This window comes from Pan troglodytes, chromosome 1 (genome assembly GCF_028858775.2).
Source record: "Pan troglodytes isolate AG18354 chromosome 1, NHGRI_mPanTro3-v2.0_pri, whole genome shotgun sequence".
Taxonomy (NCBI): Eukaryota; Metazoa; Chordata; class Mammalia; order Primates; family Hominidae; genus Pan; species Pan troglodytes.
Window position 1 is genome coordinate 38,416,129 of NC_072398.2, and position 26,502 is coordinate 38,442,630.

The 26,502-nt window shown below is 46.5% G+C and overlaps 1 protein-coding gene and 1 long non-coding RNA gene across 3 annotated transcripts in view; one reads left to right on the forward strand and one right to left on the reverse strand.

The window, feature by feature from the left end:
• The window catches only part of KCNH1 (potassium voltage-gated channel subfamily H member 1), a 463,623-nt gene that overhangs the window by 430,219 nt on the left and 6,902 nt on the right, over positions 1 to 26,502 (forward strand). The window lies entirely within an intron of this gene.
• Positions 1,261 to 5,798, reverse strand: LOC107970063 (uncharacterized). Its single transcript, XR_001712307.3, has 3 exons — positions 4,873 to 5,798; positions 3,100 to 3,124; positions 1,261 to 2,465 (listed from the first exon to the last, which is right to left on the reverse strand). It is a non-coding gene; the product is annotated as an uncharacterized LOC107970063 (long non-coding RNA).

The window sequence follows — 26,502 nt, forward strand, 5'->3', positions numbered from 1 at the left end:
ATGACCATAGCGCTTGAGGGGTGTTATCAGGGATACTCTTGTATCATTGTATGATAAAGGGGTAGAAGAGAGGGACACCCAAACCAAGGTGAAGGGTAAGTCCCAGAGAGGTGACATTTGAGTGAGGACCTGAAGGAAGTAAGAGCTGGCTAGGCAAAGAAGAGGAGGAAAGGCAACTCAGGTCAAAGGGACAGCATGTAAGACACCTCAGAGGCTCTAGAGAGGCTGGCATCTCTGAGGAGCATGAGAAGGTCCTAGTGGGAAATAAGCCAGATTCCATAGGCCCCGGGCTAAGGCTAACCTTCCCCTGATGGCCCAATGCCTGGGAATGGGACTACAATTTAGAGAGATGAAGGAGAACCTGGCTTGGGCCCCTGAAGAGAGTAACAGCCCCCTGAACTCCCCAGGACTTTAAGATTTACACACATCTTAGTAGAGGCCCAGGTGGTGGTCCCCAGTGTGATTTCCCACAAGATTTCTGGCAGGCCAGGTATGATGGCATTTATATTAGCAATAGTATCTGGCTTCCTCTCCTTCCCCCATGGTCTGGGGCTGTCTAGGGAGAGGCTGGCTTGGCTAGCAATAGACTAAGGGTGAATTTCATGGGCCAAGATCTGTAGCAGCCAAAATAAAGGGAGATTTGGGAGCCAGAGAGGTGGACTGAACCAGACCTCTGTGGAAGAGCAGAATCCAGAAGCGGCCAGGTGAACAGCATGAGGCTGGCTCTGAGAGTCAGCATTTTGAAGGGAAGCTGGTGGGGATTATGGGGCAAAGGGCATGGGCCTTGTGATGACCCTTAATTGTCCTCTGTTTGCTGTAGAGTGCAGTGGGCTGGCCTGGATTAGATGGAGTGAAGACATAACATGTCACCTTCAAAATTGGTGTGGGTCACAAGGTTGCAACTGTTGAATTCACTATTTGAGCACAGAGTCTGTGCAGGAAGGGGTGTGCAGAGCAGCGGGTGTGGTAAAAGGAGCCAGTGTTTGAGGGCAAGCAGACCCAAGTATGACTCCCATGCCTGCCACACCACTTACCAGCCATGTGGCATTAGGCTTCTCTGAGCTTCACCTCTTCATTCTGTAAAATAGGGATAAGAAGATAGTCAGGCACTGCCTAATGCCATCAATGGTAGTGGTTCCATAAGATTATAATGGAGCTGAAAAATTTCTGTCACTTAGTGATATCATAGCCATTGTTACATTGTAGCACACTTAATTTTATTTATTTATATATATATATATATAAAACTTTAGTGTAGCCTAAATGCACATCTCTTCGTATATCTCTCTCTTTCTCTCTTTCTTTCCGTCTGTCAATCCACCCACCCATTTCTACTTCCCTGTTATGTATCTACATATACTGTTTATAGTCTATAGTAGCATACAGTAATGTCCTAGGCCTTCACATTCACTTACCACTGACTTACCCAGAGCAACTTCCAGTCCTGCAAGTTCCATTCTTGCTAAGTGCCCTATACAGGTGTGGTATTTTTTTTTATCTTTTATATTGTGTTTTCACTGTACCTTTTCTATGTTTAAATATGTTTAGATAGACAAATACAATTACCTATAGTATTCAATACAGTAACATGCTGTACAGGTTTGTAGCCTAGGAGCAACAGGATATACCATATAACCTAGAAGTATAGTAGGCCATCCCATCTTGGTTTAAGTATACTCTAAGATGTTCACACAATGACAAAATTGCCTTGTGACACATTTATCAGAATGTATTCCTGTTGTTAAGCGACACATGACTGTATCTATATCACAGGTTGCTCACAAGGACTAATTAGCATAGTGATTGTGCAATGTACATCACATTGTCTGCTTGTGGGATGTTTTTCCCAAGACTCAACGGTACAGACGAATAGTATGTCCCCAGCACTGTATGGGAGAGCTCCTGGGCTTGGGAAGACCCAGGCACAGTGCCTACACAGCAGTCAGAGCTATCATTTCTCTCTCTCTCTCTCTCTCTCTTTCTCTCTCTCTCTTTCTTCTTTCTTTCTTTCTCTTTCTCTCTTTGTATATCTCTCTTTCTTTCCGTCTATCTGTCAATCCACCCACCCATTTCTACTTCCCTGTATGTATCTACATATGGTTTTTAAACTAATAGAATTATGGGTCTGACTCTTAACTTAGCTTCATGATGTCACCATTGTCTGTCTTAAGTCTGTGTTAGTTTGCTAGGGTTGCTGTAAAAAAGTACCACCAATTGAGCAGCTTAAATTACAGAAATGTATTGTCTCACAGTTCTGGAGGCTAGAAGTCCAAGACCAAGGTGTCTGTAGGGCTGGTTCCCTCTGAAGCTTGTGAGGAAGAATCTGTTCCATGCCTCTCTCCCACCTCCTGCTGGTTTGCTGGCAATCCAGTGCTCCTTGGCTTCTGCCGCATCACCCCAATCTCTGCCTTCATCAACACATCCGTGTATGCATATCTGTGTCTCCATGTCAAAATCTCCCCCACCTTTGAGACAGGGTGTGGCACTGTTGCCCAGGCTGGAGTGCAGTGGTGCAATCTCAGCTCACTACAACCTCTGCCTCCTGGGTTTAAATAATTATTTTGCTTCAGCCTCCTGAGTAGCTGGGACCACAGGCGTGCCACCTTGCCTGGCTAATTTTTGTATTTTTAGTAGAGGTGGGGTTTCACCATGTTGGTCAGGCTGGTCTTGAGCTACTGGCCTCAAGTGATCCACCCACCTCAGCCTCCCAAAGTGCTGGGATGAGCCACCACACCCAGCCCAAATTTTTCCCTTTTTATAAGGACAGCTGTCATTTTGGATTAAGGATTCCCTGGTCTTGAGCCTCAAATCCAAATGCCTCCTCCACCCTTGTCCTCCCTGCCCTATTCCCTTCCCAGGGAAATGGAATTGTGCTGGTTGGAGGAGTTAGGGTCTGTTAAAGTAACCCAACAGAGACTTTCCATTTTGGAATTGGGAATCTGAATGTTACAAGACCCATTGGACACTTACTGTCCTAGCAGGAAATCCTCCCAGAAACTAACCCAATCCAGTTAAAATTACTAGTTATTTCCGACTGCAGGCTCAGTACTTGTGCCTGAATGGGTGAGTGGATATAAGAATGATTAAAGTAATCCTTACCTTTTGGTGGGTCAGTCCAATAACCCTGCAAGAGTAAAGGAACTGAATATAATTCGAGTGATCAGCAAGTTTATATAGGGTCAATTTACGGAGACTATGACTATAAAATCTGTTTACGGACTCTATGTAAATATAAGATCTAATGTTTACTATTTCATTAAAAAGTATATTTACATCAAAGATGAATTTCAAGCAGAAGCCTGTTCTTAATTATTAGAGGGGAATAGAGATCGTGCTATGTTCAGAAAACGGTTGTACACTTCTGGCTGGGAGGATCAAGGAAGGCTTGATGGAATCAAGGAAGTGGAATCATTGAAGATTGATTCCACTTCAATGGAAGAAGTGGAATTCCTCAGTCCTTTGCAATAGAGAAAGTATTTGAACCAACAATGGGAGTGGGGGAAGGGAAGAGCAATCCAGAGTAAAAGCAGCATAAATGGGCTCCAGAAAGGGTGAATGGGGGACACCCCTTCTTTGCCTGGAGAATAAGACAGTGGATTCCTTCTTTGCTTGGAGAATGAGACAGTGAAGGGCTGTTGCAAACACACAAGATGCTCCATGTGATGAGCTGTGTTTAGTGTCTGCATGACATGCTATTATACCTGTGTTTGCATTATTGTGTCCAGCCTTGCCATGTGCCTGAATACACCAGTATCATAGCTAAAGCACACTTAAGAGTGAGTGGTAGACAAAAAAGAAGACCTCATTTGCCGTTCTGTGAAAATTACGTCTGCCTGAATAGATTCAATCTCAGATGAATTGGGAGGGAGGGGAGGGCAGGGAGGCCTCCTTTTATGTGTTCTGTCCCCAGAACAAGACACATTGATAGCCCTTTTATAGGTTCCTAAGAGGAGGGAATGGCCTGGCTGTAGGAGTTTCATCTTTTGTTAGTGCTGAGGGACTTTTTAGAAAATGCTCCTGCAGACAGGCCACATCTGGAGCCCACAGCCTGCCACTGGGCTGGAGCATTAAACCAGCAACGTGGTGAAGATGTTCCGTTTTCCCTCTGTGTGGCCAGCCGGCTTCCTGGCTGAACACTTACACCTAAGCTCTGCCTGCCAAGAGCACGAATCAGGCAGCCACTTTATTGACCATATAAAAAACAGCGTGGGGGGAGTACGGCAGAGCATGGCTTGGGTTTTTACTACCAGTAATTGCTTGTGCTGTCCCTGTCCTTGAACAGTTCTTGATGTAAATAGCTCTATCTGGGAGGAGACTCTGGGTCAAGCCAGGGTAAATGCCCGCTGCCTTATTACAGGCAGACTGTCTGTGTGCTTGACAGGGGAAAAGGCCTGGTGCTTCTCAGTGCTGGGGGAGATGGGGACAGGGACCTCATTGCAGAGCTGGGGTTGGGTAGGGTGCATTCCCAGGGTGGGGGGTCCTGCACATCCACCAATTACCTGGCACCTGCTCCCACCCATCCTGGACATGGATGCACTTGCTCACGCCTACCAGACTCCTCTCAGATATTGGTCAAGGAACAATATATATGAAAACCTGACCTCAGTGCATTCTTATGCCAATCCCTACACACATACACGTGCACACGCACACACACACACATACCCCTCACATACAAATATCTGCTTACTTCCTGGACTGTGAATTCCCACACAGTAGGGACTATGCTTTCTCTTCTCTTCTGCACCCAGCCTTCGGTGTGATGCCTGATAGAACTTGGGTTCAGTACATGTCTGGCAAATGTGAGATGATAGAGAGAAAGCAGGAAATGCCCATCAGGGCCCTTCCCAACACTGGAGTTCTTTCACTTACTTGCTGATATATCCTTGAGCCTTAGTTTTCTCATCTGCAAAATGAAAATAACAGCATCCACCTGGGGTGATGTGATGAGAATTAGCCACTATTCTTAGCACGAATTGCTAGTAAGTGTTTTTATTGCCTCTATTTACTTAGTAATGCATGGTCTGAGACTCAGAAGAATTGGCTCCCAGTATTTCCTGGCCAAGAGGCCTCAAAGATATCATTACCCTTCTCTGGGCCTCAGTTTCCTCATCGGTAACACAGAGGAGTTAAACAAAGTGATTTGTGCAGTCCTTTCCAGCCCTGAAAGTTTGTGGTTCTAATTAAATCATTAGGTATCCATCAAACAGGTTCTGAGTCACCAGCCATGGCTCACATAATCCCAAATAGTGGCTAAAGCAAAGGTCAGTTTTATTTGACTTTCAAATGCTTTGCTTATTTTGTGTTAGATTTTACTTTCCACGCTGCATTTTGCTCCTGCAAATATTAAAGGTTGTTTGCATCCCCTGCACGTATCAATGACTGGGGACTCAGAAGGGGCACAGCAAGCCCTCTGTAGAATGCTCCCCACCCAGGCATGGTCCACCCCTGCAAGAGCTGCTGTCTAAATTCCATGGAGCTGATGGCGGCAAAGCCTGAGTGAATCTGGAAGGGGAACTTCCTCTTCCTGTTTACTACAGAAGGCTTTGTGGAAGAGGGGAAATTTCAGAATGAATTAAACTAGTGACGAGGTTTAGAACTAATTGGCAAAAGGACAGGATCTGGAACCTAACTCTCTGGGTTCGAGTCTTGTTGCTTCCACTTAACCACTCCAAGTCTCAATCCCTTCATCTGTCAAATGGGGCCAGTGATAACACCTACGTTAGGCTCATTGCAAGGGTAAAGTAAAATACAATACGCAAATATCACCTGGCTCTTAGCATTCAGTGCTGCTGCTGATTATGATTACAGTCAGAGGAACACTGTTTAGGGCTGGCCTGGTGTAGAAGCAGAGTGGGATTAGGATCGAGATGCCCAGATACTGGGGAGACACACAGCATAACTAGGCAGTGGGGAAGGTAAGGAAGGAGAGATGGCTGATCACAAGAGGAGACCCTGACTTAGAGCTACAGAGCATGGGGGAAATGCTGATCCCATAGGAGGAGGGAAGACCAAGGAGAGATCAGGAGGCCTCAGAGTTGAAAGCCCTGAGATCCATCATCTGGGCACTTTCCTTTTATCATATCTTCAAAGCAATGGTGTCAGATTTAGAGTGGTTTTAGCCTCTTTTCTTTTTTGGCTATGGAAACTAAAGCCAAATGGGTTCTACCTCTGGGCCAGGGTCGACCCCCTGGCTTCAATGGGACCAGAATTCTGCTCCCCAGCTCCTGGGACAGCCAGCCCCAAGACTCTATCAATCACTGTTGCTTGGATGGATGCTGTTTGGTTAACCTAAAATTACACCTCTCTGGAAGTTAGTTTTCTCTGTCTGACCTCCATGTGTTACACTAGGTGAATGTTAAACCCCCAGGGAGGAGAGACTTGTGAGGCCTGCAATTCTTCTCTGCCAGTTTTGTCAGCAACTCAGGGGCTTGAGCAAGTGGACGAATGAGAATCTGCAGGCCTGCAAACTGGCCTTCTCCTCTGGAGAAGCTGGCAGGTCTTGCCTATTTCAGGTACTTCTCAGCGGGTGCCCTCGGCTCTTTTCCCCACCCTCAGCCTGGCAGGGAGTGGTAGAGGGGAGGGAGGATGAAATGTGTCTTCCTTTCTTCAAAGTTGGTAATGCAAGTGAGATCAATTCTTGTCTCCTGCGCAGGGGCCGCCCCACCTCCCTACCTTCCTCTCCCCATTTCCTGCCCTGGAAAATTCAGACCAAGGACCCCCTACCTCCACCCAACCCTCCCAACCTTCAACCCCACAAACCCCAGAGAAGGGAAGGAGAGCTTGGGCTTGCAGTCCGGCAATGAGGTTTCTAGATGAATCATTTGCTGTCCCTGGCTCTGCAAAGTGTGTGTAGGGAGGAATGGTATTGACCAGTTGCTCTCCATGTGTGTGAAAGAGTGAGCCAGTGGAACTGGGTTTAAATAAAAGACCAAATTATGTGTAGGTTTATAAATTTACTGTTAGATGATTAGATACAGGTTTGGCTACTGAGGTATATATGGACTTTTAACTCTAAACCTTCAAAAGGAGAATAGCATTTAGGTTTGGAAGAGCCATGGATCTTGTCTCTCTCAGCCTCTGTCATCTCATTTATACAAAATAAGGACACTTGCCCCATATATGTGATCCCAAATGAGATAATGTGTGTGCTGGCTTTCTGTCAACCACAAAGTAGGAACAAATGTCAATTTTCGTATTGCTAATAATGGCAGAAGTAATGGCTGTCTTCATGGAATAGTTTAGAAAGTCACTGGCCTGAAGACAGAGCACTAGACCAGGTCCCTTCCGGTTTTAGCATCACCCTTGGACTCCTCTGCCTTTGTTATCAGAGGAAACAAAGGAGGAGACATAGGAGTGAATTGAAGGAAAGGCTGTGATAGGCCTACTAATCTTCTAGGCGTGGCGATTGTTATTAGAAATGAGGTTGATAACCTAAACGCTGAAATGGCCAGGAAGTCAAGGACCCTCCTGCTATTGAGACAGCAGAGCATTGTACTGCTCCTCAGCCCCCTCCCTTCCTTCAGACTTCACAGTAGGGGCAGGAAGAGCTGCTGCCTTTGACACATGTTCTCAGGTGGCACCAGAAGCTTTCCCCACCCTTGACCCAGGGAGATTGAATTGTGATGTCTGCTCTGGCCCAGGGCACCTCTCCTTGCCCTGGCATTGTTTTCTTACACTAACAGCTGGGCACTGGTGACAGTCCTGGAGAGGTGTGTCTTGTCTCTCATAGAGCACTTGGCCTATGGGGGTGCACGCTGCACTTTATCATGGAGCACCATCTTTGAATACTGACATTCCCCTTGCTGGTGCCTGAATTCTAGCTGTTCCTTCTATGCCCTCCTGCTCTGGGGCTGGGCCAATTCACAGTATAATTAATTAGAAACTAAGCACAAGCCCGAGATTACAGATTTTACATACAAATGGATACTGTCCCTCAAAGATCAGGTGTTTCATGACCACACACTTCTTTGTGTCCTGCTCTATGCAGGGCCCTGGAAGGGACACAGAAATATAGTCTCTGTCCTCAGAAATCTTATGGGAGAGTTAGTTAGGAAGGCAGCATTTAATCTTGTCTTTTGTAGCATTATCATTGAAGAAAAACATAATGACACAAGCAAATATATGTTAATAAGTAGCATTTATTAAATGTGTACTAGTTGTGTGTTTGTTAGGCACTTTAAATGCATTATTTCTTTTAGTCCTTGCAATTACTGTATAAAGCAGGTAGGCACTGTTACTAGCTCTATTTTATAGATGAGAAATCTGATATCCAAAAGGGTTAAACTTGCCAGTGATGTATGAGAAGGCTTGTTTCCCCACATCCTATTATCAAAGTGTGGGGTGAGACTTCTGGATTTTGAGCAATCTGATACATTTCAAGAGTGGTATTTTTTCATATGCTTACCAGTCATTTAAATTTCCTTTTCTGTGATCTCTCTTATCTATTTTAAAAATAGGAATATTGGTGTCTTTTATTATTTTTAGGAGCAGTTTTTGTCATAAATTACAAGTATTTTCCCATTTTGCCATTTGTCTTTTAACTTGCACATGTTGTGCCATGCAGAAGGGATTTTTATGGACCCAAATTTATTTTTATTTTATGACTTCTGGATCCTTAGTTAGAAAGGGCTTCTGGTATATATTTTAAAAATTAATTAAAATAATAAAATTGTGTTAAATTTGGGAGATTAGCCACAAACATCTATTTCTTCACTTTCCAGAAAACCCAATGAAATGATATAAAAACAATTTTTTAAAATATAGAAACCTAGAAGGACTAAATTGTTAAAACTTGGGAGAAGAGAAAGTAGCAGATAAGTAATTTTGAAAGATGGAAGGCAGTCGGAGGAAAGGTAACTGATTTAGTAAAGTGGAAGAAGCTGCAGCACAGATGCAGAAGGGGCTACAATGGAAAAGGAGCCTTTTTTCTTTTCTCTTGCAAAGCCCAAGAAAGCTCTGTCCTTAGAAGCACAAATCACCATGGGGTGAGAAGGAGGTAAACTGCAGCCTAAAATTCAGGGGGTTGGCTTAAAGTCCTTATATGGGATAGTAAGATTTCCAGCTCCACAGCTCTACCTCATGCAACCCAGTGACTGTAGAGATAATGCAAGGATCAAAAGAAAAATGCTTACATTAAAGACATAAAGTCCATATATCCATGAAACAAAACAGGATGCTATTTAAAAATTCAAAAGAAGCAAAGAGCTTTTGAGTTTTAAAAAATAAGATAGCAGAAAATTTAAAACATAATAAAAGTCTGGAAAATGCAGTCAAAGAAATCTTATAGAAGATAAAAAGACAATAAGGAAAAAGGGGAGGAGGAAGGTAATAAAATTAAAACATCAACTCTACATTTCAACTGATAGGAGTTCAAAGAAAAACAGAAAATGGAGGGGAGAAAAACTATCAAAGAAAATAATATAAGAACACTTTTCAGAGCTGAAGAACAAGAATCGTCAGATTGCAGGGCCACCAAGGGTCCAGCTCTTTGACCCACCTTGAAGCACAGTGTTGTAAAATTCTGAAACTTTAAGAGGTTAAAAAAAATCTTTAAATCTTCCAAAGTGATACAGTAAGTTACACTCAAAGGATTAGTAATCAGAATGACTATCTTAATGACAGTGCTGACTTATAGAAGCTAATAAACAAATACATTGAAAATTCTGATAGAAAAATGAATTTCAGCCAAGAGTTCCATGCCCCAAATTATTATTCAAGGGTGAAGATAAAAAATATTTTTTAAGAATGCAGGAATTCCAGTGGCTTTTGGGGCATGTTTTTTCCTGAAGAACGACTAGAGGATGTGCTCCAGCAAAATGAGGAGAAAACTAAGAAAAAGAAAATAAATAGCCATAGGTCAGCAGTGGAGGGAGATCCCAGGCCTGGAAAACAGCCAGATGATATTTGAGCAAGGGGACAGATGGCCCCAGAAATGATGTCTCTGGGGGAAAAAAATGGAACTACTGTTTTTAGAAACATGGAAAATATTTTTGGGGGCACATGATAGAGGTATTCAAATATGTGAAATAAATTCATGATGGGTTTATTGGGCAGCCAGGCAAATAAAAAAAAGATGGAAGGAAGGAAGATTAACTTCAGGGAAAAGAAAGGGTTATATTAAAGAAAAAACAAAAAGAAGGCTTGTCCAAGCATTGCTAATAAATAACAGCCAAAATTCAAAGCCAAGGCTGTCTGATCCCAAGTTGGTACCTTAGAATCTTAGAAGAAAGCTCTGCTTCAGAGAAACTTCTTTGCGACCTTAGTAAGCCACTCTCCCTCTCTGGGCCTCAGTATTCTCACCTATATAGTGATTGGTCTACACAAAAAGTACAAACCAAGCCAGGCATAGTGGCTCAGACCTGCAATCCCAGTGCTTTGGGAGGCTGAAGTGAGAGGATTGCTCAAGGTTAGGAGTTCAAGACCAACCTGGGCAAAATAAAGAGACCCCTGTCTCCTACCAAAAAAATAAAAAGGGCCGGGTGTGGTGGCTCACGCCTGTAATTCCAGCACTTTGGGAGGCTGAGGCGGGCAGATCACAAGGTCAGGAGATCGAGACCATCCTGGCTAACACAGTGAAACCCCGTCTCTACTAAAAACACAAAAAATTAGCCAGGCGTGGTGGCGGGCGCCTGTAGTCCCAGCTACTTGGGAGGCTGAGGCAGGAGAATGGCGTTAACCTGGGAGGTGGAGCTTGCAGTGAGCCAAGATCGCGCCACTGCACTCCAGCCTGGGTGACAGAGCGAAACTCCATCTCAAAAAATAAATAAATAAATAAATAGAAACTAAAAAGTACAAACAATAAATGAAAAGAGAAAAATTTGATCATCAAAGTGAAAAACTTTGAGACAACAAAAGACCATAAAAAATGATTAAAAGACAAGCCACGGACTAAGAAAGTGGTTAGCAAACTATAACCTGAGCCAACCCTGGCCCACCACCTACTTTTGTAAATGAAGTTCTATTGGAACACATCCATGACCATTTGTTTACATTTTGTCTGTTTTTGTGCTATCGTGGCAGAATTGAGTAGCCTGCAAAGCCAAAAATATTTACTATCTGGCCCTTTACAGAAGCAGCTTGCCAACTGCTGGATTAGGAAAAGATTTTTTTCCACAGATGTAAATAGCAACAAATTAAGACCTAAAATACATACAGAGAGATGACAAATCAATAAGAAAAAGACAAAGAGAATACAGGGTTAAGGTGGAAAGAAAGGCAGCAGATTGTGGTGCTGTTGAAACCCAGGCAGAGCAACTTTGAAGGAGTCAGAAGGTATTGGACCCAGGTGTGCTCTATACCCCAGCCTTGGCCTCACACTCCTGGCTAGAGGGGCCCAGATGAGAGCATGAAGCTGGCTTGGACACTCCATACCTGCAGCAGGGAATGTGGTGGAAGCTTGTGAGTTGTGTCAGTAGGCAGTAATTATCTGCTCCCTATACCAAAGATAGCAGTGTTTCATTCCCTGCTCAGGGCTTCCATAAGCCTCTTAGTGTGTTTGTCATTCCTGGTGGCCTTGGAGGACAGTATAATAATTGTTGAAACCATTACATATAAAGAGATGTCTTTTGAACACCATCTTGGGTGGCTCATCACTTCCTGACTTGCATGGTGGTTTGTCCCTTCCTCACTTGCCTGATTTTCAAGGGGCAGTAGCAGGACAGAGGATTCTTCCTGAGATAGGAGGGGGATCTGAGACCATCAGCTCCAGCTCTTGCTGTACCAGCCAATTTAATTTAATACCTGGGAGTTGCCACTGATGAGTGGCTGAGTCCTTGGCAGCTGGTCAGGAGGAAGGCAAAATAACCTTGGGTTTGTGGGCTCATACCTAGGTTCAAATTCCAGCCGGCCCTACCACTTAGTAGCCTCAAACACCTTGGTGCCTCAGCGTCCACATTCATAAAATAAATAATAGTAACCCAACTGCCAGCTATACTCATCTGGTTAGGTTAACTTTTTATTATTCTTTACTCCAGGAAAAAGTCATGTGTAGAATGGGCTCCATTGGTGAAACATTTTTGAAATGTCATTGAAAATTGGAGATGGGGCAGGGTTGGGGGTGTGGAGCACAGGAAGGCACACAGGAACAGGTAGGTCCTGCCAGTGGTGGGCAGTGAAGCTCTTCAGCCACTTTCTGTCCAGCTTCTCTGGTTCCCTCTGTTCTTAGCTCATGCCAAGTGGCTGTGCTTGCTGCCTGGGGATCCACCTACCTAGGCCTGAGAGATTCCACTCCTGCTCCAAAGATGGCTTCTCAAAGCTCCTCCTCGGCAGAGTGGGGCTCTCTTGGCCATTCTTGTACTCATGCTACAAAGGTATTCCTCTGCCAGTCTTTCTCTGAACAGGACTGTGTCCATGCTGTGCCCAGGTTTGACCAAATACAGCTCTTTTGGCCAGGCATAGGACTGTCCCTCCTGTTGAATCAGTGACACATGAGGGCCACATTCTCAGTAAAAGGAAGGCAAAACCTTCAATCCAGGGTGGGGAGAGGCAGGCACAGTATTTATTGAGCACTGGGGATGCCATGTGCTTTATGTACATTATGTCTCATTTAACCCACATGCCTACTCCACAGAGCCTATTCTCTTTACAGTGGGTACCAGAATGGAGCAAAGAGAGACTCACTTGGGGAGCAGAAGGTCCAAAATACGGGGACAGAGAGTGTGAGGTAGAGACCCAGCTGGAGAAATACACTTTACTTGGGTCTGTTGCACAGTAGGCTGGGAGATGACAATGGTGAAAAGGAAAGAGAGTCTCATTTTCAAATAAAGGTAGGAAGTCCCTGTTCTCTACTCCTAGTATCAAAGAGGAAGGGGCAGCTGCCCGTGGCCTCTGCAGGAGGACGCAGGCTGGATGGCAGGCAGGCGCTGCAGCCCTCAGGCTCTGGTGGCAGACCAGCCTGGGTTCAGCCTCTTACTCACTGTGTACAGTCTCGTTCCCAGCTTCCTCCTCTCCATAATGGGATTTGTAATAGTGGCTACCCATAGGGTTGTTGTGCAAGGCCATGGAAATAATGTATGTGAAGTGTTTAGAACAGAACCCAGTACACAGGAGAGCCCAGCATCTGGCAGCCACTATCATTATCAGGGGACGTGGGGCTCCCTCCCCTCCGTGATTCTGGTACATAAAGGCTCATTTCTTTGCCATTTTGATGGCTCTATGCCCTCTTCTCTGCCCTTTCTCTTGCTGTTTCTTATTTCATGTTACCTTCCTAGTGAAATCCTTTAGCTAGAGATCCTTCTTTCTCTTTTACTTTCTCTTCTTCTGGTTATGGTGTATCTATTCTTCTCTTAGGGCCTCTGTCCATCTCAAATGCCCTGTTCTCCTGGACTAGGAACCCACTTTGGCTTTCTCCAGACCCCTTGGCTCTTGGGGATTTCCCACGGGGTGAGCTGTGGGAGGTACCAGCCCATGGTGGTCAGAACAGATCTTGGTGGGGCCAGTCTGCAGTGTTTATGCTCCTTCTGCCACCTCCCCAACCAAGAAAGCCAAGATGGGGCATATCTGCTTCAAGTCTGTGGGCTGGGTAGCTTATAGGTGTGGAATGGGAAAGCTAAACTGTCCAGATCCTTAAATGCTTTCAACCTTTAGGTCAACTGAAATACTTAAGGTTACTCCTGGAGTGAACATACCAGCCTTCCTATTCTATATTGGATTCAGGACTAACTTTTGCCATTTGTGTATATTGACAGAAGGAGAGAAAAGCAATCCACAAACTGTCTATCCATATACCTACAATGATGGCATGTGAAAAAATATGTAGAAATGATACAATTGCTTGATATGCACCACAAGTCCCCTAATTTTGCATTATCTGCTTCCTGAAAATTAAAATGCCACTTTCCCAGATGCATTGATGTGGATTACCATACCAGGAACAAGGATTGCCGGGCATGTGTGGCTGATGGAAGCAGAGGAGGGGCCTTGGAAATATTGCCCTTGGCAAACTGCATGGCCATGCTTCACATAGGGACTGGGCTCCAGGAGTGAGGAGCCACTAGTCCCTGAGCCCTGGCCATGGGCCAGAAGGATACAACCTCCCCCACCCGCCATGGCAATGAGTGGCAATAACATGAGTGTACAGTCTGCCAGGGTCAGACTAAGGATTTTGTGCGAATGTGCAGTTTGAGAAACAAATTACTTGCCTTGCTGCCTTGAAAAGAGGAGGACCTCAGTGCATGATCTGGGATTGAAATCAATGCATCTCACATCTCCATTTGGCAAGAGCATCTTGCAGGCCTGCAAGAAAGATAGACGAAGACTCCTGAGGGAAAAGTTGAACTCTCAACCCCCAGGCCTGGAGCCCAGTCCCCCTGCAGGAGGCAGCACGGGGTCTGGGTTATCAGCAGTCACAGTTTAGCATAATCCTCAGGGGAGTTCAGTTCATGTCCTAGCACAAGCTCAGAGCCTGGTATAAGCAGGTATCCTGCCCATGTTTCTTGGGCCCAGCAGGAAGACCCTCTTAGCCCTCAGGTGCTCAGCTCTCTCCAGGGCTCTGATGACCTTCCCAAGCAAAGAAGCATGAATTTTTTCCCTTCCCAGGGCCCCTTAAGCTCTGGAACCTGTGGGTTCCCAGCCCTGGTGGCAAAGTTTGGATATCAGCAGACTTGGGTTCTGGTCACCCACTGACTGACTGAGTAAACCATCAGCAAAGGACCTCTCTAAATCTGAAATTTTTCAACTTTGAAAGAGGACTAATAATAGTTTCGACTTCACAGGCTTGTGGTTGAGAGTTGGAAGATAAGGTATGTAAAATGGTTAGCATCAGCCTGCTCAGGAGATGGCTGTGCATTACAGTTTCACCCAAGACCACAGTTGGGCAGGTGATGATTCATCAAAAGACAGTACTTCTAAGACAGACTTGGATAAAACTCTGCCTCCTTCCTTGCACAGGCCTCTATGCAGGCTGTTCTCTGAAAGCTTTAGGAACAGCAGATCCTCTGAATGAGAAAAATAGACTGAGTAGCAAGGAAGAAACATGCCCTCTCCCCAAGTCCTGGTAACCAAGGAAACCAAGAGAAATTCAAAGCCTTGATTACTGACAGTGGCAAGGGTGACATTAGCCAGTGCCCCCCATAAAACGAGGACTGAGTTACCAGGTGGGAGTTCAAGTGTCTTTCCTTCTCATGCTACTAGTTTCTTTGAGAGAAAGGTATCAGCTCCCACTATAGGTTTCAGTGGGAGCATCTACCCCCTTGCTAGGCTTGAACCCGAGCTCCCTCCCGCACACAATCACTCAGGACCCAGTCAGGAAAACAGAAACTGAAACTATACTAATTTTTTAAGAGAGGATTTAAATCATGGAGTTGGAGTTGAAAGGCTAAAAGAGCAAAAAGGGATGCTGAGGACACCCAGGGATTAATAATGGAAATAATGGAAATAAACAGCATTCTCTACCAGTGCTGGGAGCACAAAAGGGCAGTATTACCAAAACCTAGGAGGCTGGAGGAGGGGCCCTAGCTTTGGTGAGTGGGTGCTCCATGCAGCCCTCTGAGAAGGGGGTGTTGCATATCTTGTGCCAGGACCTCTGAGGAAGAGGCACGTGTAGCTACTCCCCAGACTTCTGGGAAGAGAGCTTGGCTTGACCTGTGTCCCGGAGAATGGGGAGAGCTGTGGAGCTGCACCCTGACTGCCCAGGTACACAGCTGAGAGCTGAAGAAGCTTGTGCAGGGAGTGACCAGAGAAACTGCTGGAGAGTGGGGCTAAAGCTGACCACTGCTGCTGGAGCCATACTACAGGAGCTGAAAGCAGGGAGGAAGCCCCTTCTCTCCTCCTCCCGCCTATCAGTCTGCCAGAGCTGCCACTGGCAGACCCTAACAGGAAACTAGCCGGCAAGGGAGTCTGGGTAACTGACTGGCCAGTGCCCAGCCAGCAGAGTGTGGAGGGTGGACTTGGTGCTAATTGGCAATACATAAAGAGCTGATGCACACATCCTGGGGCTCACTGTCTCACTTCATCCTCATGATATTTCTCTTGTAAAGCATATTATTTCCAAATTATAATAGACAAAGACAAAGAAGTTAATTGACTTGCCCAAGTCATGCAATCTGTCAGTCCCCAGATAGTCACCGAATGTTTGCTGTGTGACAAGCACCCTTCTAGTTTTGGGGTCACAAAAATGAACAAGGCAGGGTTTATTCTAGCAAGGAGACTTATCATTGAGGGAGGGACAATGGGAGTAGGGAGATAATTCAAACACACAAAAAGATAGATAGGTGAATATATTGATAGTCTCAGGTGCTAAAATTGAACACAGTGTAAATATACTAGGTGTTAATGAGAGGTAGGTTATAAATGGTCCAGGTCCTAAGGGACTGATGTCAGCACTATATACCAAGAACTCAAGTGAATGACCAGTTACCATTCTGAGTCACCATCACATCTGTAAACTGGGAATAATGCTCTCACAAGTGGAAAAATTCCTCATGAAAGCACATTCAACAGAGCATCTCCCAGAGCTGCTGTCATGACTAAGCTGGATAAAGTAAAGGACTTGAGTTGTTGGTGGCAGCTGCTTAGGAACTCTCCATTGCCCCCTCTCATTAGGAGAGTGGCATCATGGCCTGGTGGCCCCCTCCATGGCTAAGAATAGAGCAGTGCCAACTCCATAAATCAGTGTCAGCATTCTAAAGAGAGGTTGGATTGCTCTAGAACAGCCTCTGAACCACCATCCAGATTCCAAGGAGAAGCAAACACTATATGGGCGCTGTCCCCCATCCCCCTTCCCTTTCTCATTCTCAGTTGGTCCTTCTGTAAAATGCAGCTGTTTCCCAGATCAGCTCAGGCTGGGAAAGCTGTTGGATCATCAGCTTCTAAGAGGAAGCGTCTTAGCTTTCTTTAAATGTGGACCAACTATCTCATACATTGCTCTGTATTCAGTAGGCACTGCATAAAGAGTGTCTGAATGGCTGATCAGAGCTGTTTCCTTGTGTAATGAAGTTTTGGAGAGAATGTCACCTCTCCATAAAGAAAGGACCTGAGGCTTAAAACCCCAGTGAAAAATTTAGGTTTGGTCAAAGAATGGACGTACAAAGCTGAGAAGTCCTGTGAAATCCATCACAAAACAGAGGCTCTCCCCAAGGGGCCTGGGACTAGGGCCTGCCCAGCTCCAGGGGGATTCCCTGGGAATTTTGGACTGCAGACCCCTCACTGGCTGAGAGTTTCTTCCCCACCTGGGGGACAGGCTGTGGCTCTGCTCCCCACTGGGCATATGCCCTGCAGACAGAGGGCTCAGGCAGCATGGATAGGAATACTGCCTACTCCCACCACCCTTCAGCTGTTTTTGGCTTCAGATCCAGTGCCTCAGGCCTCTACCCAGGATAAGATACCTGTCAGTCACTAAGGGGAAAAAAAAGCAGGGGGAGTGAGGGCCGGGAGTAGCTGGTAAGAGGAGATAAGTGTGCAGCTGGTACACTGGCACCGAGAAGGGACATCTTGTTTGCTGAGCATGTGTTTGTGCCCTCAAAACATGAGAATGAAATATGTCCTGTGTGGCAGTCGTACCCTATTTCCCCTGTCTTTACCAGCATGATCTTCATTCTAGGGGTTCGAGGCTTCCCCATTATGCACTGCCAGAGTGAAGGGGCAAAGACAGGAGTCCTGAGGGCTGCCCAGTGGGGCCACATGCCTCAAGGAGCTTTTAATGGAAGTAGGGAGAGGTTCAAAGCTCCAGTCTGTAAGACTTGTCCTCCTTTGAGGGATCAGAGTAAAATCTCCTGGGAGTGGAGACATAAGCGGGCAAGCAGGCTCCTAAAACTGCCTCTGGAAGGGCTAAGGGAAGGCTTGTGGTTTGCACATGCTTCCCTCTGGTTCCTAGGATGGGGGACAACATTAGGGGCCAAAGCCCTGTAGGAGTTAGTTAGCAGCATGCGTCTCCCAGGGATACCCACAAGACTGCAAATGCCCCTCAGGGACCTAGTGCAGGTGAGGCCACAGGTTGAAGTTGGTCTGTCAAAAGAAGATGGCCACCAGTATAGGTGGGGACCCTCATAAGAGTGAATAAGATGATGTAAGATGATGCCAGTCTTCATGGGATGGCACTGATGAGTCAGACAAGTCATTCTTGATTCAGGTTCAGATGAATGAGGTGCAGAGTTTGCAGCTCATATTTGTTTCTCCTTACATCATGAACTGGTGTGTATGTCTAGAAGCGGGCCATGTTGTGTTTTATCTGTCCAATCCTCTGCTTCCCTGGGCCATCCCCTCCATATCTGTGATTAGCTTTAGTCATAGTCTTCTACCTGGCCTCTCTTCGGTTGCTCCTCCCACCCACCCAAGTGGGGTTCTGATTCCTACTGGCCTGATTATCTACTTCACCTGCACTGAAGAAGAACTAGGTGGGAAGGGAGACTACTCTGGCTAGGACAGTAGAGTGTGAGGGGTCTCTGAAACACTGATGTACCCATGCTTAGTGTGGGAATATTCAGGCTGGGACTAGAAAGAAAAGCAGCATTGGTTTATAAATGTGAAGGGAGGGGGGCTTCTCTCAAATGTTATTTCATTGCAACTCCACAGGAAGAGGAAGTAGGAACTTGGTACAGAAGACAACTAAGGCTTCGAAAGATCAAGTAATTTCCTCAGGGTCTGAAACCAGCACACGGCGGGTGTGGGCACTTGCATCCATTGTCTTGTTGGCTTCTATGCCGGCTTCAGCTGCATGAGGGTGAATACTGAAGCAGAAGGGAGAACAGCTGGTGGAGGCCTGAGCGCAAAGGGCAGGGCTGTGGACAGGGCCTCTGTTAGGGGAGGGAGACAGGAGGAAGTGGTGAAGCAGACCTTGTGTTCTAGTTTGAGGGCTGCCATACAAACGACCACAGACTTGGTGGCTTAAAACAAATTGCTTCTCTTTCACAGTTCTGGAGGCCAGAAGTCTGAAATAAAGTTGTCTACTGCCTTGGTTCCTTCTGGAGGTTTGGAGGAGGATCCATTCCAGGCCTGTCTTAGCCTCTGGTTGCTGTCAGCAATCCTTGGCATTCCTTGGCTTGTAGCTACATAACTCCAGTATCTCCTCCGTCTTCCCCATGGCCTTTCTCTGTGTTCTGCATTTTCCCCTGTCTCTTGTAACGACATTCATCACTGGTCTAGAGCCCACTCTAATGCAGGATGATCTCATTTTGAGATCCTTACCTTGCTTACATCTGCAAAGAACCTTATTCCAAATAAGGCCACCTTCTGAAGTTCTGGGTGGACGTGTCTTTTGAGGGTCATAATTCAGTCCACTACACTGAGGGAGCACAAAACAAGGAGAAGGTGACAAATGTGGCCCCTAGTGAAATGCCGGAGGATAGCAACTCTTGCACAGCAGCGCCATCTCTTCCCTGAGTAGCAACCCAGGGGCACATCTCATTCTCTGGATGGCATTGAGAAGGAAGGATACTCATCTGTTTTGGGTTTGGACCTTCCTGAAGACAGAGGAACGGGAGCATCTCTGGGAGTCTTTCAGGTCCCAGGTTGGTCTGTCAAAAGTAGATATGTCCAATCCACCTACTGCCCATGCCCACCAGTCTAGGAGGGGCCTTCTAAGAGTGAATAAGATGCCAGTTAATAAGATGATGGGATGTCACTGATGGGTCAGACAAGTCATTCTTGATTAATGCCAGAAGAAAGTGCAGATGCTGCATGGTGGTGGGAGGGGCCTGCCTGTTAGCAGTGTGCTGAGAGCCAGTGGACCAGGTCCCCTGAGAACAGAACAGCTCTAGCCTCTAGGGTTTTCCTGGATGAAGGCCACTGGGACATCTGTGCATTCCTACTCCTCCTAACTAGTGCTGGACCCAGAGGTCACAAGTGGCCAACAGGGTAACTGGTAACCTCAGCATCCTCCAGGGAGGCAGGATTTTCCAATAAGCCAAACAGTTGGGCTCATGTGTTGCTAGCCCTCTTTTTTACCTTAATCAATCAAAGTCTGGGTTTCACCCTAAGTCATTGGTCCATCCTGACAAGTTAAAAGACCACACAGCCGAATGCATCTAGAGAGGCATTCCCTCTTTAAATCCTCTGGGAATCTCGGTTTCTTGGCCTCTTGCCTTCCCTTAGCCAGATATTCTACTTCCTAGTGCTGCCCCTGAATTCTTTAGAGAAGTTGCCAATGGACACAAAGACACTAGTGGAGGTCATCAACATATACTGAGAGAAACTGTCCTTTGTCCTAAAACCCAAGGCATTTTCCCTAGAAGAATGGCTTCATACATGGTGTGGGCAGGGACTCAGGTTGCCCGGGTTTGGCTCACGGCTCCACAGCTTTGTCCTCTTGGGTAGTCACTTACTCTTTCTACACTCGGTTTCATTATTTGAAAAATGAGGATAATAATGTACCCACCTGCTGGGGTTTCATTAAGGATGGCACAGGTCCAACATTTAACACAGCGCCTGGCACATTAGAGCTCTCCATCAGTGTCAGCTCCTCTCACCAGGACTGCCCCACAAAGACATTGTTCTTCCCTGGCTGGCATTTCTGCCTTTGTGTCTTGGCGTGGGCTGTTCCCTGTTTGGAACACCCTCGCCCAAATCCTTCACCTTGTGTACCTAATTCTAGCTCATCCTTCTAGAATCATCCCAAGCCCCCACAAAGAGTAATACATAATACATTTACTGAGCAACTATTAAAGTCAAGCACTCTCCTTAAGGGCTTACTTACATTATCCAACTTAATCCTCATAACAGTTCTGTGAAAGCAGTTGTATTCTGTGCTGAAACTGAGGTTTGGGGAACACGATCCAAGTCCGCCTGACTTCCAAAGCGTGTGCACATGCCATCACCCCATGCTGACTCCACAGGCTCCTGCCCTCACCCTCCCACCCCAGGCCCACTTTAGCACTTTGTGCTTACACTGTGAGTTTACTGCTGTATCTCCCGAGCCTGGCATCTCCTGGAGGACAGTGCTGTGCTTTGCTCCCTCCAGCTTCAGGCCAGGGTGCCACACAGCCTTAGCCGAACAGGCCTAGGTCCCTCTGGGGCCCCCTCCCCTCCTCGAGGCTCAGGGCCTCCCATGTTCTGGGCTGTCATGTATTCATCATGATACCGAGGAGAAAATGTAGCATTTGATTCCATAGTAACAGAAGTGATCTTTCTGAGGGGGTTGAGAACTGGCCTTTTCCAAAAGTAAAACCCAACCAACTGCCTCATCCTATCTATCTGCCCATCTGCAGTTTGTTTTTCAGTGTTTTAAGTTTCTTAAATGGCCCAGTTTGTTAATCTTCATGTTTTATGCTCTGCCATAAAACCAGGCAGGGTGACTGGTGGAGGAGGCTGGTGGGTGAGGAAACCACGAGGAAAGCTACGTCAAGTGAGCCTGTGGGGATATTATGGCCCTTCTGACGCTCGGCCACTCAAGGTGCCTGAGTCAGCACCAGCATGGACCCCAGCTCTGGGAGAAGAGGCCTGGCTCCTACTAGCAAGGAGCTATACAGTGTGTGCACCCTGCTGGGTGCTCTCAGACAGTGGTTGCTCAATAAATGTTTGCTTGGCTTTGTGTACCCCAACTCTAGACGGCTTTTTGTCAGATCTAAGAAAGAAAGAGTTAAAGGTGGTTGCAGGGCCTGCGTGTTTCCTCTTAGTCATCCTTCAGGGACCAGAGGCTGAGGGAGAGACTCACCAGGGTCATCCCCCACTCCAATCCCAGGCAGCACCTAGGAGGGCTGAGTCTGGCTGGAAGTGTGAGTACAGGCAGAGAGGTGCACAGGAAGCTGGTGTGTGTGGCCATGCTCATGTGTGAGCACAAGTCCATGCACAGGGGACAGCAGAGTAGCAGTGACCTCACCATCCATCCATCCAGGGGTTCTGAGAGCCTGGTCAGCAGACCTGGGTCAGGCTGCCCATGTCAGAATCACCTGGGAGTTTGCTGCAAATGCCAGTTTCTAGCCCTGCCACAGGAAATTCTCACTCACTAGAGAACCTCTTCAGTGGGTTCTGACGTGTAGCCAGATTTCAGAACCATTGATCTGACACAACCAAGGAAGGATATAACTTTCCCAAGGTCACACAGTGACTAGTCAGTGGCAGAGCTAGGACCACTCCAAGCCAGTGCTCTTTCTACTGCTGAGCATTTCAGACTGGGGACGTGTGACTGAACCCAAGAGAAAATCATCTAAATCCTTTTTGATACATCCATAGATTTCAATGACTCATACCTCAGCCCCTGCTCATTTATGCAAACCACTGAGGATTGACATTACATATGTATTTTTATTCCACAATCTGAGTTCTTTTAAGTAAATGTGCTCCCACTTGGGTGCCCTCCCCACATCGTCTTGCTGTCAGGACTCCAGCAAGTCCATTCCCCTCCTAGGCCTGCCTTTCCCCCATGCGTGCTGCTGAGACCCCAAGGGGACGACTCCTCAAACTCTAGCCAGGACCAGGCCAAGGGGAGAACAGGTTAGGCTCGAGAGGAGCTGGGCCTTCTTTTAATGTAACCCAGAAGAGGTGGTCGACTATCCTGACTCACGTCAGATTCCAGGGGTATTGGTTTTTCAAACCAACTTGAAAATAATTACTCAGAAATCCCTGTAGCTTAAGGATCTGAGTGTCAATTCCATTCAGCTCAACAACCATTTAAGTCTTCCCAGGCTCAGGGCTGTTGGCTTGGTGCGACCTCAGAGGGATGCCAAGTTGGATGAGCAAGGCACAGCAGCATCCCTGCCCTCCAGGTGTCCTCTGTCTCTAGGTTGCCATAAGTCATGAGCTTCTCAGCATTCTGAGCAACATGTCAGGCTAGAAAAATATATGCCCCTGTGGGCTGGCAGGACTCTAGCTGGATCCAGGAAGGATCTGGACTTATCCCATTACCAGTGCCTTGAACCCATGCCAGGAGCAGAGTAGTTTTCTATCACCAGGGCTGGGCCTTTTCCAGTGGAACAACCTCTCCAGACAGACCCCAGCACCTCTCTGTTGGTGTGGTCCCTGACCAAGGAGCTGTGATGTGAAGAAAGAAGGCAAGAGCCAATGAGCAGTTGTCCTCATTGCAAAAATGTTCATCTCAGGGGTACTTTTAAATGTCAGCTCTCTGAGCTCATGTAAGAGTTCAAAAAATAAAATCAGCCAGGAGGAGATGATGAAATCAGTATGAGGTCAGCCTGCAATGAGGATGAGTGAAAAATGGAAGTCCTTTAGGGTTTTATTTTCACACCATCCTTCAGGAGCCTATGTGTGGTGCATAGAGAAGTTACCTGTGATCTCTTTTTCTCTCTCCCCATTAAACCACAAACATTAGAAGCAGATTTTTGGAGGGAGGGCAATATGCATCACTTCTTTTGGCTTCACAAACAGGGGGATGGCTATAGCCACAAAGTTTGGATTGATCCTGGCCTGTCCACCAGGGGGTAATGCATCTGCAATGGAGTCCTCAAATCTCAAATTCCAGGGGTTCAGTGAGTGAGTTAGAGACAAGAGGTCCCCTTCAGTTGGAACAGGAAACAACTGACCATCTGTTAGGGCTATACACAAATACAGAGAGCATCCTATACCCTACACATTGATATAATTTTAGTGTTTTCCAGAGGGGGTTCTTTCATTCAAAAGAGTGGATCTGGGGGAACTGGCTTAAGAAATGCTGCATATAATGTCTTCCCCTTAGACATTCGTAAGGCACATTAGCATGTTAAGGCTCTGAGAAGTCCTGCAGTAAAGCAACCCATTTAACATTGCAGTGTGACTCAGACTTACCTAACCTTGGAACTTTTCCCCCTCATAGTACCTATTAGAGCATCACGGAATACTTTGGACACACTTGTTCCCTAGACTTCCATCCATCACCTGTCCAGTACAGGGAGCATCCTGAGTTAGGGAGTTGGGAGTCATGCCCATCATTCCCAGGATACACTCTTGCCATGGGGAGCTGTGGAGCATCTCCAAGCAGACGGAGAGCTGCTGTGGCTGGTGCTGGTGGCACAGACCTCATTGTCATGAGTCATACAACCACTCCTGCCCACTTAGATCTAAAATACTTGGCAAAATGCATGGTCATGGCTGCCTCTGAGACAGACTCCATGACTAACTTCTCCAGAAAAGCAGTCGAAGTTAGTAAGCAGAGCCCTTGACTCCAGGTCAGCAAAGCTGTCAGACCACATCAGCTCTGTAAAAACTCCTTTTGCCTTGTCCCCTGGGGGTTGCTGGTTTTACCCCTCTGATTCTCAAAGGAAGAACCAGGCATTTCTGCAGGGTAGGAAGCTCTTCCCTGGCTCACCTGTCCATTGGTTGAGACAGTGATGTTCAGGGGGCTGCCTAGCACACAGGATGATGGAGGGTAGCCTAAGATGACACTTTGGAAAAAAAGCCTGCACAGATCCAGAGACCCATGGTTCCACCAACAGGCCCTGTCATTGAGTGTCTGAACTGCCCACGTCGACCACTCAGTCAGAACACCTGAATACGCTGGCTGGTTCAGTCCAGGATTCTGACCTATGGGGCCTCTGGGTGACAAGCACAATATAGCCACACCCTCAAAGAGGAACTCCCACTTCCCCTCCCAAATGTCCACCATGAATTATGTTAAGCCTTTGCTGTACAGCCTCTTGGGATCCGTTTTGCGTTGACTCCTCAATATCTGAAGAACTTCCTTTTCATAAGTCTTAGAACATCTCAAGTCTCAGAGGCTGCCCCTGACCTTTGTTGTTGAGGGAGATGTGTGTCCAGGCCAAACCCTGCTTTTTATAACATTGACTATGACCTCTGTGATTTCATCTTTCCAGGAAGAAGATATTCTCCCACGGATTCATTAGCCAATATTTATGCGTTCTACATTCCACAAATATTTATTGAGGGCCTGCTAGGTACCAGGCACTTCAAACAGCTGGAAATTGGGAACAAAATGGAAAATCATTGCTCTTTTAGGGCAAATAATAAGCAAAAATTTAAAAAGTAAAAAATACAGTGTGACCTCCAAAGTACTGTTCTAAACCCTCAGGGACCTTTTAGGGGGATAAGATATGTTTGTGTTCAGGAATTGTTGCTCACAAGGAATAGACTCGCCCAAACTTGCTCAAGTGAAAAAGGGGGATAGTGTTAGGAATCAGATATCCTGCAGATATAAAGGGCAGGAAAAGAGCAATGAGCTCTAAAAGCCATCATCTCTCTTGGGTACATTCACATTCTCACCCATTTCTCTCCTTCCCCTTTTCTGCATTCCTTCCCTCCATTCCACCTTCCTTCCTATTCCCTTATTCTCTCCTCTCCTCTCTCTAAGAAGGCATGTGAGTAGGCAGAAGAAAGTTGGCCTCCCGACTACAAATAGATAAAAGATAGAGAGTAACTAGGACAGAAGAACAGTCTGACCATAGAAAAGGCCATTGGAGTTGGGAGGTAGGAGGATAACTTAGAGCACACTGGAATCAGGGAAGACTTTCTGGAAGAGGTGCATTTGCGCTGGGTCTTGGTGTGAAGAGGATTTGGATGCTCAATGGAGAGCAGAGGCCATTCCCAGAACAGAGCACAATGTGTACAGAGGCATCCAACTCAGAGCACAGAGTGAAAAGGGTCCCAATCACTCTACTTATCACTTCCCCATCCCCCATGAGGCCTTTAGTTGGGTTTCTCTGGCCCTCTTCAGGGTGGACAGGATTCTCCCGAGTCCCATTTCTTGGATCTGCAAGGCAGACTATAGGGGCAGTTGGGGTACGGCTAAGGAGGGGACCAGAGGAGGCAGGGATGGGAGAAATGCTGCCCAGTGGAGGTCAGAAAGCCACATACTGGAACCCAGGTAATAGCTGGAACATTTAACCATCCATCCACCTGTGTAGTGACCTCAGTGTAAAGTCAGCCAGTGACAGAAACTTTAACCAAGAAGTTAGAGCATAGATGTGGGCCTCTAGTCTGCCAGCGATTTGCTGATGGATTCCTAGCATCAAGCAATTAACCGTTTATTTGGCTTCTCTGTGTTGGGCACTATAAAACAATCATCTTGTTGGTCATACCTGAGAACCTACTGGTGATAGCATGGGGCAGGGCCTCTTGGAGGAGGTAGGGTGAGTTGCTTGTCATCTTCATCTGGGGGCTGTGAAAGGTCAAGGACAACAGGAGCCATTTAAGCATCTCCAGTGGGCCAGTGATTTCATATAAGTCATCTTGTATCAGCTTTATACCAAGTCTGAAAAGTAGAGATTTTCCTCACTTTTTAAGGAGGAAGCTGAGACTCAGAAGTTAAGATACCTCTGTGAGGTTCCACGGTCAAGTAATGTGGCTGGGACTTAAACTTAGTTTTTTCTGACCCCAAACCCCTGCTCCTGGCATGCCACCACGTGTGCCTCCCCAAGACTGGCGGTCCTGTGGCAAGTCCCCGGGACAGGTTTTGGGTGGGTCTAAGTGGCCTGCCCAGGGCACAAAGTTTTCCAGATTGGGATGATGAGAAAGCTGCTGTTCTCCCTTACCGCAGGCCTCTCCTCTAATTCTACACAATCTCAATACCTCTAGTCCTCAAATCAGAAATTTACACTAAAAAGACAACCTATTGCAGGTTGCCTCTCACAAATTCAAACATGATATGGGTCAAAACACGTCCCAGAGTCTAACTGCCACATG